This window comes from Sarcophilus harrisii, chromosome 4, assembly GCF_902635505.1.
Source record: "Sarcophilus harrisii chromosome 4, mSarHar1.11, whole genome shotgun sequence".
Taxonomy (NCBI): Eukaryota; Metazoa; Chordata; class Mammalia; order Dasyuromorphia; family Dasyuridae; genus Sarcophilus; species Sarcophilus harrisii.
In genome coordinates, this window is record NC_045429.1 from 13923641 (window position 1) to 13937399 (window position 13759).

General features: G+C 38.2%; 1 long non-coding RNA gene across 1 annotated transcript in view; it reads left to right on the forward strand.

The window, feature by feature from the left end:
* Positions 1–7810, forward strand: part of LOC116423533 — a 31931-nt gene extending 24121 nt beyond the window's left edge. Inside the window, exon 4 of the long non-coding RNA XR_004234143.1 lies at positions 7279–7810. This is a non-coding gene — a long non-coding RNA (uncharacterized LOC116423533). The remainder of the gene's footprint in view (positions 1–7278) is intronic.
* Positions 7811–13759: the final 5949 nt, after the last annotated feature.

The window sequence follows — 13759 nt, forward strand, 5'->3', positions numbered from 1 at the left end:
GAGTCAGGCTCTTTTTCAATGGTTGGTCAGTTCTTGGCATTATTTTTTGCTTGTATCCACACTTCCTTCTACACTTTATTTGCAGAACCAGATACGTGGAGTATTTTGCTCAGATTTGGGCCCAAAGTATAGGAGGGATATTGAAAGCTTGAGGCAAATCCAGAGGAAGGTAACCAAAATAGTGAAGCATCTGCACTCATATCCATTTGGATTCTGTGGATGGAACAGTGCAGTGGATGAGAATGATGGGCCTGCAATCTCCAGCTGATAAATGGCCAAAGGATATGAATAGGCAGTTTTTAGAAGAAGAAATCAAAGCTATCTATAGTTATATGAAAAATGCCCTAAATCACTTTTGATCAGAGAAATGAAAATTAGAACAGCTCCAAGGTGCCAGCTCACACATATTGGATTGACTGAGATGACAGAAAAGGAAAATGATAAATGTGGAGGTGATGTAGGAAAACTGGGATACTAATGTACTGTTGGTGGAGTTGTGAACTGATCTGACCTTTCTGGAAAGTCATTTGGCACTATTTCTAAAGGACTATGAAACTTTAATTCAGCAATACCACTGCTACGTCTGTATCCTAAAGAGATTAAAAAACAAACAAACAAACAAACAAAAAAAGGGAAAAGGACCTATTTGTTAAAAAATATTTATAGAAGCTCTTTTGTGGTGTTAAAGAATTTGAATTTGAGGGGATATCCATCAATTAAGGAATGGCTGAACAAGTTGTGACAGATGATTGTGATGGAATATTATACAAAAAAAATCACAAACAGGATGATTTCAGAAAAAAACTGCAAAGACTTACATGGACTGATGAAGAGAGAAATGAACAGAACACAGAGAACACTATGCATAGTAGCAGCAATAATTTATGAGGAACACCTGTGAATGACTTAGCTCTTCTCAGCAATATGATGATATGAGATAATTATTGCAAAGGTGAAAAATGTTCTCGACCTCCAGAGAAAGAATTGATTGTATACAAATACAAAGTATGCTATTTCTCTCTCTCTCTCTCTCTCTCTCTCTCTCTCTCTCTCTCTCTCTCTCTCTCTCTCTCTCTCTCTCCTCTATTTTTTCTCTTTCTCTCTCTCTCTCTCTCTCTCTCTCTCTCTCTCTCTCTGTCTCTCTCTCTCTCTTTCTTTCTCTCTCCTCTATTTTTTCTCTTTCTCTCTGTCTCTCTCTTTCTTCTCTCTCTCTTCTCTTTCTTTTCTCTTTCTATCTGTCTCTCTTTCTTTTCTCTCTCTCTCCTCCTCCTCCTCCCCTCCTCCTCCTCCTCCTCCTCCTCCTCCTTCTTCTTCTTCTTCTTCTCTCTCTCCCTCTCTCTCTCCCTCCCCAAGAAATACTTCCCAACAATGAGCTCTGTTTCCAGAAAACTTTATTTTGATCTTTTTTTCAGTCATTTCTGACTCTCCTTGCCTCCATTTGGTTTTGGCAAAAACACTGGAATGTTTTGCCATTTCCTTCTTCAGCATGAGGAAACTGAGACAAACAGGGTTAGGTGAGTTGCCCAGGGTCACACAGCTAGTAAGGGTCAGGCTAGATTTGAACTCAGGACAAGGAGTATTCCTGACTGCTGGCTTGGTGCTCTGTGCACTAAGGCGCCACCTAGCTTCCTCTAACTTCCTAACAGTGAGAGCTGTCCAAGGCTGACCTAGGAGCGAGCGCTCTCTCCTTGGACATCTTCAGGCAGAGGCTGAATGATTCTTTATTACTTTGGGCTTCTTTCCAACTTAAAATCCAATGATTCTATGAAAGCTTCCTCTAATGATTCAGTTCCATACTGTTGTCTCTTTCCTGGTTTTATAGCCTGACCTGTACAATCCAGAGCTTGATATATAATAATAATAATAATAAACATAGGATGGCTCCTTTTCATCAGGGATCTTCAAGCAGACACTGTACAGCCACTAGCTGGGTACATGTTAAGGATTATGTTTGCATCCATGTTGCCTAGAGCTTAACAAGAGCTTCACAAATGCTTCTAGAATGGAAAGAACTCTGGCTTTGAAATTTGAGGTTCAGATCTTTCCTCTGACCCTGCCTCTATGTTAATGAAGGAATCGCTTTGCCTCTCTGGTGTCTGCAGACTTTGGGCGTGGATTAGATTCTGCTAAGATCCCTGCAAATTTTTAATTTATGCTGCTGTGGAATCAGTTGTATAATCAATCATCATGTGGTTATTTAATGCACACTATGTGCAAGGCATTGGAGATGCAAAGATAAACAAAAATGGTCTCTGCCCTCAAGGAGCTTACATTACAACAAGGAGACAGTGTATACACTTAGTATTAAATGCAGCGTACGTAGAAAATGAATGCACAGTGGTTTGGGGAGAGTGGCTGTGGGATGGAGAAGAGAGTTATACAAAAGACATCTGTGTGTGTGTGTGTATGTGTGTGTTTGTCGCTTGTGTGTGTGTATTAATTTCCAAACAGCAGCTGCCGTACCCAATGAAAAAAAGTTCCTGAATTGAGGGAAGGAGAAGGAGCCTTCTTGTGTATCAGCCCTGTCGCTCATGAGCCTCATTTCCCAGTTCTCTGAGAAACTATGACAGAGAATCATTACCCTTGAAATGGGTTTGCATAGTATAAAAACAGCAGTGTCTCCTCTACACTCAGTGACTGTGCTAATGATTCCAAGAGTTCTCTGCTGAGAAGGGAGGGAGAATCCCTGCGCTGTCCCATGTAGACAATGCTGAACTCTATCCAGGAGAAATGACCTAACGCTCTAATAGGAACGTAGAATGGAGTGATGGGATGGGAAACCCTAATGAGAATCAAAATCATCCTTCTAGAGTGGACTATAAAATCTTCAGCACCATCCGTCCTCTCTAATCATCCCTGTGCTATTTAGAGCTAAATACAGGCTAATGGTGATGATCTTAATTTTTGTTAATTAAATGAAGTGTATGAACTGGAGGTATAACCCCGTTGTCATCTTCCATCACTGGAGTAATAAATGGCTGGAGGATACAACACCTTTGGCTGACACTCAAAGCTGAGCCCTAGAATTCTTTGCCCTATTTTTAATGACTTAGGAGAGGACGGCAAATGGTTCCTTAGTATCTGAAGATAACAATATTGACATATTCTGGCACAGCCCAGAGAGGAGCAATCAAAGCCAGGGGTCCAAGGAGGAGCTGATATAACGTGGGTAGATATTTATCATGCTTTGGTGCTGAGGGCAGCATGGCAAAGGGCAAAGGCCTTGTGATCGGAAGCATGAAGACCATTAAGAATCTCACTTCTGGGTGAACCTGGTCATGCCATTTAACTTTTCCAAGCCTTGATTTCCATAATTCTTAAATAAATCCTACATGTCAAGATTTCGCTTTTCTGAAGGGAAACAAAGACCACTCAGGTTCAGGCTAGCCCCAAAGGGGCCAGGATCAGGGAGAGCCTTGTGTGACAAATGAGTAAGAGTTCCTTTTTCTCAGCTGCCTCAGAATCTGTTTTTATTCAGAAGTTACTGGGAGTCTGGATAAGATATTTGGCTCAACTTATTTCTGGCTGTCTCAGACTTAATCCATTCCACTTACTCTTTGGAGACATTTAGGGAAAGTCAAGAAACCTTGACTTGCCCTGATCCTGAGCCAGGGTTCAAAAATCAGGCTTGTTTCCACAATTAGCTCCTTTTCCAATTGTCTCATATTCCATGAAGGAACAGGGTGCAATGGGGAAAGAAGAGGTCTGAATCTGCCAATGTTAATGTTCCCAAAACATACACAGCCAGAAAGCTTATCAGCTCAACTAAGTGATGCTCTTTCAGCCAAATAAATAATGTTTAAAGTTAAGCCTTCCTCATAGTATTCTGCTGATTAAATGAAGTAATATAAGTAAAGTATTCTCTCTCTATTTCTTTTTCTCTACCTATGTGTCTATGTGTATATACATGTGTGTATGCATATATATATATATATGTGTGTGTGTGTGTGTAGATAGATAGATAGATAGAGAGAGAGATTCATTGGAATATTGGGAAGTGTCGTCTTCTTAAGCACATGGAACTTAATAATGAGGTTTTTGTGAATCATTTACTAAACCTAAGTCAAGAAAATCTAGATTCAGGTCCCAGATCAGACATTTTGGTTGTGATCCTGAGCAAGTGACTTCTCTATCTCAGGACATCAATTTATTTTTTAGAAGCTTTTTTATTTTTCTTTTTTTTTTCCCAAAAAAGCTATTTTATTTCAAAATCATATTTTATTGTGATAAATAGTTTTCAATATTCACCTTTGAAAACTTTGTGTTCCTATTTTTTCTCCTTCCCCTCCTTTAAACAGCAAGTAATCCAATATAAGTTAAATATGTGCAATTCTTCTATACATATTTCCCCAATTATCATGCTGCACAAGAAAAATCAGATCAAAAAGGGAAAAAGAGAATACAAGACAACAACAACAACAACAAAAAGTGAAAATACTATGTTGTGATCCACACTTAGTGCCCTCTCTGGGTGCAGATGGCTCTCTCAACAGGGTATAAATGTCTTTATCTCTGTGATCTTATGAGATTAGAAATTTAATGATCAAATTACACCAAGAAAAATACAAAAAACATTCTGTGGAAAAGATAGCCCCTTCATTCCAGTTAGAGTTAAAGAACAATGAAAAGAAAAATTTTCCTCCCTTGAGAAAAGTTTGATCTTTTAATAGATGAACTCCAAAGGGATTGTAAGAGAGCTCAGGTATTCTCCCAATTTACCATCCACAAAGGGACCTTTTCTACAGCATCTCTGATAGCAGGAGCACCCAGCTAGGGCTCCAGCATACCCAGAGCTAGAGAGCTTATCATGTTCCAAGCAATGATTTCCATTAGGTCACAACTCTCAGTGCTTCAAGGTCTCTTCTCATGCTGACCAGAAATCTGCCTCACTCTGATTTCCATCATGTGGTCTTGGATCTATCTGGTCTCTGGTTCTCTGTTGAACAAGACTATTCCGTCTTCCATTCGACAGTCCTTCAAATATCAAAAAAAGAGCTTTCATGGCATCCCTTTAAGTATCAGGAATGAGTTGCTAAACTAGAAGAAAGATTATTCTAGACAATCTTAAGATAAAGTAATGAAGGAGATCCATGAAAGTCAGATGAAAAGACAAGAAGGAGAATGATCTTGCTATCGAAGGCTTGGTCTGAAAGAGATTTTTCTCCCTTTCCTGCCTATTTGTTGTTTGTGAAAAAAGATAGCTTTTCACTTATGATATCATAATGGATTGCTGAAAAACAAAGTCGTGATTTCCAGCTGCTGTAAAAGAACAAAGACAGAAGAATATTCCTCAAAGAAAGGGAAACTCTTGCTTAGTTTTCCAACCTCTAAAACTATGGCAATCAAGTAGTATTTATTAAACACCTACTATGTGTCAAAGGCCTATCCAATACAAAAAGGGCAAAAAAATTAGCTTTTGTTCTCAGGGAAGTCACAATCTAGTGGGGAAGAAAACAATCAGACAATTAGTTACAAATAAGATAAAGGTGAGATCCATTGGAGGACAGAGAGTGTTCCAGGCATGGACTTAGTCATTGAAAACACTTGGATTAAGGAGATGGAGTTCTGGGTTCAAAGAACAGAAAGAAGGCTCATGTCACTGAATTTCAAAGTGGTTGGAGGGGAGTAAGGTGTCAGAAGACTAGATAAGTATGAAGGAGCAAGGAAGGGTTTTCAAACTAAAAATGTCATATTCAGTTCTAGAACCACTGTAATTTATTTGAACAGGGGGATGATATTGTCTAATATAAAACATATGGTGATACAGTTTTGCGTAAAACCAAGATAAAACAAAAAGTGTGACCAGTATGCCTTTTGTATTTGGATTTTTCAATGGATCCATGACGTTGTCAGTCTAAATAGCCCGCCCACAATTACAGATTGCACCTCATTTATACTCTTTTCAAGTCCTTCCATAAAACTTCTATAGAGAATCTATCTAATAAACTTAAAGGTCTTCTGGTCTTTTAATGCCATGGATATCAGTGTGGCATTTAATCTATTCATCTTTCTCTTATTCCAAAACAAAACTGATGCTCAGATCACTATCAAGTTTACAGAATACTTTTTACATGTGATCTTACTTGCACCTTACTTTAAACCTTTGATTCAGGTGTGACATAATTATTATTTTGTCCATTTTCCAGATAAGAAAATGAAGCTCAGAAATTTTGTAGACCTTGCCCAAGATCATAGCACCATAGATTTAGAGCTCATAGAAATCTTGGAGACCATTTTTACATATGGAGAAACTGAGGGCCAGAGAGGTTAAATGAAGTATCCACTGTTATAATACTGTCTAGTGAAAGAATCATGATTTGAACCCTGACATGGTTGACTCTAAGACTAAAGTTTTTTTTTATCACAGTATATTTCTCAATGGCACTTTCTTTTTGGTCCTATGGGACTTTAATGATAACCTTTATGCCATTTCTCACACTCAAGTTATCATCAGTAAGAGGTTCCATTATACTTAGATCTATCACATTTCTCCAATGCCCTTTGGGCCACCTGCTAGTTCCTTTCAACCAATCAACATTTATTAAGCACCTAGTATGCACAAGATCTTACTAGGTGCTGTGTATAAAAAGACCAAAAAATCGAACAGAAGCTGCCCACAAAAGAATCTTATTCTATCAGTGGACAATGCCCAACAATGAAAAAGCCTAGAATCTAATCAGATGGTTTGGGTTTAAATCCATAGCTTTGTATTCAAATCTGGGCTGAATCCCCACCTCTCACATCCCTCTTAAATATAAGTGCCTTCCCTCTGAGATTACCCCCAATTCATCTTGCATAGGTCTTATTTGTACATAATTGTTCCTAACTTGTGACTGTGAGCTACTCAAGGTCAGGGACTGGCTCTGGTTTTTCTTTGTGTCTTAACACTTTTCACAGTGCCTGGAATACATCATATGCTCGATATATGGGGGAAAGACCCCCAGTATATTGGGTAGAAGCTCATAGATGAGAATTACACAGAATGGAAGCATATGTAGGAGATCAATCTGCACTGATGAAGGGAATAATCAGTCAGTAAGCCTTTAAGTGCCAGAATTTAAGACCAATGACATTTGCATATTCTAGAGATAGTAGGATGGATATGCTTATTTCAAAGTAAAAATTTAATACCTGCTCATAATCATTTGTATTAAATACATTATGTACATTTGCACAGGTAGGCGAAATCACAGCATAACATTGTAAAAATTATAAAAATATTTTACATTGTTTTAATTTTGTGCCAATTGGTGCAATTGATATGTCTCATCTTTCTAGGGTTCTGAGGCAAAGAGAACGAAGAGAAGTCCCTTGGGATAGTCCAGGTGATGTGGGCCTGAGCTGGGGTTCGTGGCTGTCTGAACAGAGGGAAGGGAACATATATCAATTCCACCAAGGAGTTTCCTTTAACAATGTTTCTCCAGGCCACTGTAGACTCCAGGCTGTGGGGAAGACCTGGCTACTTACACCATGTCGATGAGCAAGGAGTGACCATTTGTGGGAAAGAACACAAGATTTTATCATCTGTCTTGCCGTTGGGCCCTAAGAGTCAATGAGCCCCATCATTCTATCCTGCCATTGTGTCCTCTACAGATCTACCATCTGCAGCTTCAACTTGAAGATCACTCAGCAAGTCTTTTCCTTTTCATCTGTCCAGCAGTGTGCACACACACAACACACACACAACACACAAACACATGACTGTACATATGTGTGTTTCAGGACAGGTGTGTCTAGAGATGCAATATCTATGTGATATATGTGAATATATGTGTGCATGTATATGCAAATATATACACATGTACACAAATATATGCATTGCGGCTCATGTATGTAGCACTCAATAAATACTTTTCCATTCTATAAGAAAATGTATCTTCATGATCATTCAATTGACTGAAAGTTGTAAAGACTATATAGAGACAGCTAGGACATGCAGTGTCAAACATTTGTTAAGTGCCTGCTATGTGCCCAATACTGTGCTAGGTGTGGGGAATAAAAATACACTGGGAACACAAATGCAAAAAAGACACTGTCCCTGCCCTCAAGAAGCTTACAATCTGAGAGAAGACAAAGCATTAAAAAGGACATTCAAAAGGGGTGGGGGCTCAAGAGTCTTCCTTAAAGTGATATTTGGAGTTTTTTATTCCATCCTTTGATCTGAGGTCCTGAAGGTAGCAATGATACATGAGAATGAGTACCATGCTTGATGCAATCTTGCAGAAAGATGAAGTTCCTGGGGGCTTAAATTCAAATCCAGTCTCCAGAACTCACTAGTTGTGTGATCCCAGACCACTCACTTAATCTCTGCTTCCCTCAGCTTCCTCATCTATAAAATGGAGATAAAAATGATAGCATTTACTTCTATCATTTTTATCCCCATTTTATAGATGAGGAAGCTGAGGGAAGGGTTCACTTCAGAGGGTTGCTGCGAGGATCAAATGAGATATTTGTAGAGTACTTTGCAAACTTTAAAGGGCTATATAATTCTTAACTGATATTATATAAGATCTCAGTCTATCTATTATTTGCTGGTTACAATAAAGCATTTGATTCAATAAAAAGGAAGTCAGTCTTTAGGGCTCCCCTTCATGGGAGACAAAGTGTTGCTCATGTATGTATTAAGCTTATGCCAAATTCTCTACTAGATACGGCCAAAGATACAAAGCTACTGACCGATCCTCCGATTATGAATATTAAGCAAGATATAAAACAAGGAGAATTACATTCACTAAAAACCTATTACCAGCAGTGACTTGAATATAATGAGTGGTACAAAAAAAATTCCAGAAATATATACTCAGAAAATGCAAGGTGGGACCTATATTAAGAGTTCAGGATAACAAATGATTAGCTTAATTCCTGCCCTCTTACTATGCTTAATTCATGATTTTCCATCTCTAGTCTCCAGGATTTTGTATCAACTGTTTCTCATGGCTCTCATGCCCTTCCTCCTTACCTATCTCTTAGAATCCCACTTTCCTTTTAAATTCAGTTCAAATACACTCTCCTAGTGGGGCATTTTCTGATATCCCCAGCAACTGGCTCATCTCCCCGTTGACTGGATCTTCAGTCATACAATTGACAGGAAGTCCTAAAATAGGAAAATGCTAAATAGACACTTTGCATATGGTTTATTATATTTGTACATGTGTATATGAGAGACATATACATTGTGTTATATATTTTAAAAAGGCATCATGGGTGAGTCAGAGGTGCCCAAATAATCTACAGCAATCCGAAGTGAGACTAGAACCGCAATAAAATGTAACTGGGAACTATTTAACAAAATAAGTAAAAATGCTAATAAGTGGTTTTCTGAGTCAATATGAGTCCACAGGAGAGTCAGAAAGGCATAGGCGCAAGCCCCACCTCAGCCACATACTATCAGTGGGACCTGAGGGACATTTTAAATCCCTTAATATTCTAGAAAACTTTCTCATACTATGTCTAGCCCAGAAAGTGCTAACCTGCCTTGAGAGAGGAAGTCTCACCAGTCACTCTCTCATCAGTGAAATGGCAGGCTCAGGCTCTCTCCTATCCCTACTTTGTATTTGTATCTGTGGTATCCCCACATACAATATAAGCTTCCTGTAGTACCAGCTGTGTATCCTCAGCACCTAGGTCAGCGCCTGCAACAGAGAGCTGCCTAATACTGGAAGATGTCAGCTGATAAATAGGTCAGTTTTACTGAAGTCTCTTCCTACTCCACTGCAGCCCCCAAAATGATTTTTCTAAAGAAAAGATGTGACCATTCCGTCAAGCTCCCTTCCCACATACCCAGTGAATTCAGTGACTCACTGTTACCTCCTCTGTTTGTCACTGTCCCCTTCCTATCTATCTGGCCTTATACTATAATGCGCCTATTCTAGACCACTTTTTTTTGGTTATTTCCACTAGACTCTTCAACTCCCAACTCTGTGAGTTGCCCTGGCTGTGTCCCATGCCACATCTCCTTCCTTACCTCTCTCTCTCTGGTTTCCCTTCAAGACCCAGCCCAGTCATTTCTTATAGGAGGTCTTTTTCGGTTCTCCCATCTTCTAGTGCCCACTGTCTTACATTTACCTGTCTATATACCTCCTGGCTTTCCAATTAGATTATAAGTTTCTTAAAGGCAAGGATTATCTTAACTTTTCTTTCCACTCTCAGTGCTTAACACAGTGCCTGGAACATAGTAAACAATAAATGCTTGTTGATTGGATGGTTCAAGACATTTCCTGGTAGTTGTGGTAGGATCTGAGTGCTCAGGGACCAGTGTGGGGCCATTGGGAAAGGGATCTTATGGTTTCTACCCAATTCTTTTCTTTAATACCCAGTGGAGAATTATTTTTTGAAGACTACTTGCTGCCTACTCATATTTTCCTCAAGGTTAACTCCATGCATGTGTAGCACATTTTCATAAAGGTTTTATGAAGCTGAGAAAATGGGCCTAGGAATTGGAGGTGATGATATCCTCTTGATTCAAAGGCTACTTTTGAGAAGAATTTTTAGTTTTATTCAAGACTCAGCTGAAATACCACTTTCTATATAATCCCTCCCAGATGTTTGCTGTTCAGTCCAGTTGTGTCCAACTCTTTGTGACCTCATTTGGGGTTTTCTTCTGATCTCCCTAGCAACTGGCTCATCTCCCCACAAAATTACCTTGTATCTTCAGTCCTACAATTGGTTTGCCATTTCCTTCTTCAACTCATTCTACAGATGAAGAAACTGAATCAGTTAAGTGACTTGCTCCAGATCACATAGCTAGTAAGTGCCTGAGGCCAGATTTGAACTTAGGAAGATAGCTTTCTGACTTGAGATCCAGCCCTCTACATACCATGCCTCTAAATACTTTGCAAATATTTGTATTTTCCTGTATATATAACTGTCTCTCTCATCCAGATGGTAAGCTCCTTGATTGCAAAGATGTTCATTTTTGTCTTTACCTGATATATGGGAGGTGCATAATAAATATTTGTAATATGATTGATCCATGACTTTTTGCTCATTTTTATCTTCTCTTTGAAATAATAATAGCAAGCATCTATAATGTGTTTTAAATCTTAACAAAGAACCTTTCAAATGTTATCTCATTTGATGCTCATCATAATGATGAGTGACAGGTGGTATGATTTCTCCCATTTTGCAGATTAAAAAACTTAAATTTAAGTGACTTACCCAGAGTCACACAGACAGTAAGTTTCTGAAATGCATTTGAACCCAAGTCTTCTTCATTCCAGCTCCAGTGCTCTACCCAGTGGTCCATTGCCCCAACTTGCTATCCTAGCTAGACTGAACATTGATGTCTCTATGTTTTTATAGCACTCAGGAATCTTCCAGACAGAAGGGGTCTCTGTGGTCATCTCGTCTAACTCAGCTCCAGACAAAAATCCCCTCCCTCTCCAGCACAGCCAACAAGTGATGATCCGGATATGAGGAGGAGTTCATTCTTTTGAAAGGCAACATGTTTCACTTTTTGATAGCTCGGTATTGTGTCATTACCGGAACTTTTTCTTTTCTGTTTTTAATTCAGTCCCAATTGCTTTTCTTGATTCCATCTTCTTTGGTGTCATTTCTAATTTCTCAGAATAAGTATGGAGATGTTGAGTCAAATTCATTGGCTCCATTATCATCAAAAATGAGATCCCTAAAATTATAGATCTGGAGATGGAGACTCCAGAAGTCACCCCCTTATTCCACAGATGAGGAAATTTAGTAAGATAGCTCACCCAGAGTCATATAAGTAGTAACTAGGAGAGCCAGAATTTTGATTCCAACATCATTGGGGCTTTCATTGTACCAGATTACTTCCCCTTATCAGTCAGTTGACAAATATTTATTAAGTGTGTGAATTGTCCCGGGCATTGTGTCATGCCCTAGAGTTCAAAAGATAGTCCCTACTTTTAAGGAGTTCACAGTCTAATGGGAAAGACAAAATTCAAACTATTATGTACAACTAAAATATAAGCAGTATAAAATGGAGATAATCAACAGAGGGAAAGCATCAGCATTAAAGAAACCCAGGAAAAATGTCTTGTAGAAGGTAAGATATTAGCTGGAACTTGAAGGGATCCAGGAGGGAGAGGTAAGGAAGGAGAGTTTTTGATCACTCTAAAAACAGTAATGAAATCTTTTCTATTCGCTAATTGCTATTCTTTCTCCATAAGTGCTCTTGGATTAACTGGATCTCATGCCAAGCTTTCTACAAGACTTGACATTTTCCCATATTTTATATTTGAATATCCTATTTAATGATAATGTACTGTTATATTAGTATCCTCTTAGTATCCAATATCCTTTTGGGTTCTTTTTGCATTTCAATTGTCATTCGATATGTTAGCCCTCTCTATGTGCCTCTGTCTCTCTGTGTCTCTGCCTCTGTCTGTCTCTATTTTTCTATCTCTGTCTCCTTCTCTCTGTCTCTCTACATCTCCCTGTCTCAATCTGTCTGTCAGATTTATTTTTATTCATTTTCACAAATTTAGTAAGCATGCCATTTTGTATTAATTCAAGTATTTGATAAAAATATAAGTTGAATAGAAAAGGGCCAGTCACAGGGTCATGGTATACTCTATTCCTGGATTGATAAAAATCATTGAATCAATGATCTTAGGTCCAGTCATTCAGCCATTTCTAATCCACTTAATTATATTCTCATTAAGCCTACCTCTCTAGATTCATAAGAAGAACATGAAAGATTTGGTCAAATATCTAGCTTTCCCTTTCTCTCTACCTCTCTCCTTTTTTACTGATCTAGTAGATCTGCCCTCTGCCCCTACTCTAATCTCAAAGAAAAGAAAATGAGTTAATTTGACATGGTTTGTTCTTAATTAACCCTTTTTTTCTTCATGATTACCTCTTCCCTAATTAAGCAATTACAAACAATGTCTTTAAAAATGCACGCTAAAATTTTGTCAGGAAATTAAAGTAAGCTTATGAGTTTAAAATTTGGAAAAAATTCTACCCTTTAAAGAAAACCTGAATAATGTCTGCCTTTGTCCAATTTTAAAATAAAGGACATCTAAGTGGTAGATAGAGTGCTAGACTGGAGCCAGGAAAATTCATCTTTCTGAGTTTAAATCTGACCTCAGACACTTCTTAGCTATGAGAACCTAGGAAGTCATTTGCCTCAGTTTTCTCATCTATGAAATGAGCTGGAGAAGAAAATGGCATTAAAAAATATATATATTTTCCTAATTTTATGTAAAGACAACTTTCAACATTCATTTTAAAAATGTGAGTTCCAAATTCTCTCTTTCCTTTCCCTCTCCTCCCTAAGATAGTAAGCAATTTGATATAGGTTATATGTGCAATCATTCAAAGCATATTTCCATATTAATTATATTGTGAAAGAAAACAACAAAAAAAACTCAAAAAGGTGAAAAATAAGATACTTGAATCTGCATTTAGCACTCCAATTTCTTTGCCAAGAAGACCCTAAATAGAGTCACAAAAAGGTGAACATGACTGAAAATGCCTGAACAACAAAAGTTTTTAAATATTCTCTTTTTTTCTCCAAGATTTTTCAAAGCTCACTGAGAGTGACTTAGTACTCATTTTGTAACTTTTTCCCCCCCTTACCCTGGAATGGATCTAAGTAGATCTGGTTCCTTAAATTTCTCAGGCCCATCACTACTCTTATCATCACATGCCCACTTTGTGATCAGTTTCCATAACCCATCATCCATTTCCTGCTTCTGATTGGTTGTTCAGTGGCACACACACACACACACACACACACACACCATCAAGATTTTATTTTTCCTACCGATTGTCATCT